Genomic DNA, 4,456 nt, shown 5'->3' with positions numbered 1-4,456 from the left:
AAAATAGAAAAGTCAAATATTATTGTCTCATAATAATATTTAGACTATAAATATTATCTTATCCTCTTGGAGCACTTCAGTTTGAGCTCCAGATATGGCACATGCAGCTGTCAGAAGGAAATACGCTTTTCTTATGAGTCAGTTGAGCTATTGCATGCAGTTAGAACTCATGTGGTTGAGTTTGGTGGAGTTGGATGTGGAGTTGATGGAGTTGTGTTCAATTTGACTTGGTTAAACTAGTTGTAATTAGTCTAACTGCAAATAGACTAGTGATGAGTGATGTGAATTAATTGATTAAATTAATTCACTAATTATTAACTCATAATGCAACTGAAGAATACATCAGTTAACTCAGTGCATGTACAGTTCAGTGGAGACAGGTGTTAGAGGTTGAGATTGCCATCAGTTGTGACTATAGTTGTGCATGAGATCTTGCACAATCAATGGATTGAGTATGCCCATGAGGATTGCATAGTATAAGCCCAATGAAATAGCCTGTGTTCACGTGATTTCCAATGTGGGTGATTTTCACTTGGTATTGTGCAATAGAGGCAGGCAAAGCAACGGAGGAGATTTGAACCTGTGACTTGTTCGGATCTGAGCTAGTTTTGTGTGTAACAAGTGGAGATAGTGCTGGATACTTGAGAGGAGTATTGTACTATGTATTATTACATGTTCTCAATCATTAATATATAGATAGTGTGGGGTTTTCAGCTGTAAGCTTTCCCCGGGTTACATATTGTGTTAATGTGTCCATGTGATTGCTGTTTCATTGTTTTTTTGATGCTCCTAAATTGATGATCAACATAGAGGAGGTTATGTATTGTGCATGTATTCCGCAATAGTTTATAATCAGGATAATCTCTATTGAATAAGTGTTTATTACTCAAAATTTCTACATGGTATCAGAGCTGTTGATCATCAGATCTACTATTCAGAAAGTGTTTACATTCTATTTCTTCAGGCAGAGTCTGTAATCGGGCCAGGTAGACTCTGGATTCATCCTTCCTTTGGAAGGTGAGATATCCGGTAAAAGCCCATACAGTCAATCTCTGTATGAGAAATACTTTGTTCTCACGAATTTTAGATCAGAGGCGGTTGAGTTTGGAGCTGGTGGAATTCGAATTTGCAGCAGTGTTTTCTTGGTGTCAACGTTGCAATGTCTTTCAACGGATTGTGATTGGAGTATGCTCTTGAGGGAAGCTCAAACTATATTGCATGGAAGGACAGGATGGAGGCAGTGTTGGATGATAGTGGGCTGAAGGATTTCATAGAGGTTGATGTCCCAAAGCTTATTGATGTTGCGCAGGTTGATGCTTGGCAAAAGAAGATAGAAAAGTGTCGAAGGATTCTGTTGGAGGGCATGAAGGATCACATTGTGTCCAGCCTGCATGGAAAGGCTTCTCCATACTTTATGTGGAAAGCGTTGACAAATATATTCCAAAGCAAGAGCGATCAGAGGAAGCTGGCGCTCAAAGATAAACTCAGAAACATCAAATGTGAGAAGGGAGATAGTATGCCCAAGTATCTCACGAAGTTCCCTCAGTGTCTGGATGAGCTGGGAAGTGTGGGGGTGACTGTCGATGATGAGGACTTGGTGAGCTTGGCTCTCCTTGGTCTTCCGAAGAGTTGGCATTCCTATCAGGACCCTGTCAATGGGAGAAATTGCCAGGATGGGAAAGACTTTGGTCAGATCTTGTGCAGGAGGAGATCAGGCGGAATACCAGGGACAGATCTTCATCAAAGGGAACTGATGAAGAAAATTTCACTCTGGCTGCCAAAGAAAAGAAGGGGAAGAGCAAGAAAGCTTCTCAGTCTGGTGCAAAAGGCAAAAAGCAGGACATGTCCAAGGTGAAGTGCTTTCACTGTCACCAGCATGGACACTATGCCACTAATTGTCCACAAAATAAGAATAACAAGCAAGCTGTTGGATCTACAGCAGGAGAGGCTCTAGCCTCACAGTTTGAGCTTGATTTTTCATTGATCGCATGCTTGGTTTCAAGTGTGATGGGATCGGTGTGGTTCTTGGACAGTGGTACATCTTTTCACATGACAGGAGATCGAGATTTGCTTTCTGATCTGGAGGAGAAAGATCTTGGAGTGCACATCGAGATGGGCGATGATGGTAGATACAGTGTGACCAGTATCAGTAGGAGTCTGGTAAACCCTTCGTATTGAAGGAAGTGATGCATGTTCCAGGATTGAAGAAGAATCTTATCTCTATGGAGATGTTAGAAGACAAGGGATATGATGTTGTTTTCAACGAGGGAAAGGCTTTCCTGCGCAGCAAGACAACTGGAGAAACCCGGAAGATAGGGGTTCGAGTGAGGAACCTTTATCAGTTGCATGTAGATGGATGCGTAGCAATGGCATGCAAGGCAGAAGGATTGGTGAGCCGGGATGATGGAGAGATATGGCACAGGAGATTGGGTCACCTTCACCATGGAGCCTTGAAGATACTGCAGCAGATCACTACAGGGCTTCCTAAAGGCACTCTCGCACAGTCAGATCAGTGCAAGGGGTGTACTTTGGGAAAGTTTGTGAAAGCCACCTTTCACGAGAAGGATAGTCGCGCCACAATGATCCTTGAGAGAATTCACACAGACGTGTGTGGACCTTTCTCAGTTGCTTCAACAGCAAAACACAGGTATTATGTGATTATTGTTGCATGATTTCTCTCGTAAGTGCTGGATCTTCTTCATGTAGAAGAAGAGCGAGACATACTCAAAGTTCTGTGAGTTCAAAGAACTGGTCGAGAAGGAGTCGGGGAAGAAGGTGAAGCCTCTTAGGAGCGATAATGGTGGTGAATACATCTCTGGCGAGTTCAAGGATTTCTGCAGTGCAGAAGGGATTCGAAGAGAGCTCATAGCTCCCCATAACCCACAACAAAATGGGGTTGCTGAGCGGAAGAACAGAACGATCGTGGGTGTTGCACGGGAAATGTTGCATGATTAGGGCCTAGCCCTTCACTTATGGGTGGAAGCATGAAATATTGTAGTATATGTGCAGAACTGTTGTCCTCACAGGATACTTGGAATGAGTACACCCGAGGAGGCTTATTCTGGTAAGAAGCTTGATCTTTCTCATTTGAGGAATTTTTGTGCTAACGTTTACATGCATGTGACGAAGGATGCCAAGAAGAAGTTGGAGCCGACCGCAAAGGTTGGGATATTTGTGGGGTACACTGATACGCCCCACAACTATTGTGTGTATTTTCCAGACAGTGGCAAGACTGTTGTGCGATGGGATATAAAATTTCAGGAGGAGAAAGCCATGAAGTGTTCGCTTGAGAGGGAGCCACACTTGCATGCAGATGAGGAGCTATTAGTTTCTAAGGATGAACTTCAGGACGTGGATCAGCCACAGGACGAGGTTCACGGAGTGGAAGAGACCACTCATGCAGCGCCAACCATCAGAGGGCGAAAGCGCTTGACAGAAGTTGAGCGACTGGCCCAAGATGCAAAGAAAGTTGTAGGACCACCTACAGCCCAACGCAGGCAGAGACAGTCACCTGATCAGTACACTGGATACATGGCTCTTATGAGAAAATGTGTTGTGACTGAGCCATCCTCTTTCGAGGAAGCTGTGGAGGATCCCGCATGGGTAGATTCCATGGTGGAAGAGTATGATTCGATTGTCAGAAACAATGCATGGGAGATTGTTCCTAGACTAGAAGGGAAACCAGTGGTGGGTTCGAGATGGATCTACAAAGTTAAGTAGGCAGCTGACGGGAGTGTGGAGAAGTAAAAGGCAAGATTTGTTGCCCGAGGCTTTTCACAGATAGAGGGGATCGATTATGAGGAGACCTTTGCACCTGTCGCAAGGTATTCTTCCATACAGACAATTCTTGCTCTCTCAGCACAGATGGGATGGCAGATTCATTAGATGGATGTGAAGACTGCGTTCCTCAATGGAGTCATTGAGGAGGAGATGTACATTGAGCATCCAAAAGGTTTTGAGATCTTCAGCAACGAGTCGCATGTGTGCAGGCTCAAGAGAGCGCTGTATGGGTTGAAACAAGCACCATGTGCTTGGTACACACGGATAGACAGTTATTTCACCGAACTTGGATTCTCCAAGAGTGAGGCGGATCCTAACCTATACCAGATTGTGGTGGAGGGTAAGTTGCTTATCATTGTACTTTATGTAGATGATTTGATTCTAACGGTGATGAGCTGTTGATACTTTCATGCAAGGATGATCTTGCTAAGGAGTTTGAGATGAAGGACTTGGGCCTCCTTCATTATTTCCTGGGATTGGAAATCTGGCAGCGCAGTGATGGACTATTTGTTTCTTAGGGTAAGTATGCTCAGGAGATACTGGAGAAGTTCAACATGCATGGCTGCAAGCTTGTTGATACTCCTCTTCCTGGAGGTTGGAGGAGGGAGGATGCCACTGTTTATCGATAGTTGGTGGGGTCGCTTATGCATCTGGTCAATACACGACCTGATATATG

The sequence above is a fragment of the Pinus tabuliformis genome, chromosome 3_1, assembly GCF_031772625.1.
Source record: "Pinus tabuliformis cultivar Carrire ecotype Pingquan chromosome 3_1, CPIR1, whole genome shotgun sequence".
NCBI classification, from domain to species: Eukaryota; Viridiplantae; Streptophyta; class Pinopsida; order Pinales; family Pinaceae; genus Pinus; species Pinus tabuliformis.
Note: the sequence above shows the minus strand (reverse complement) of the source record.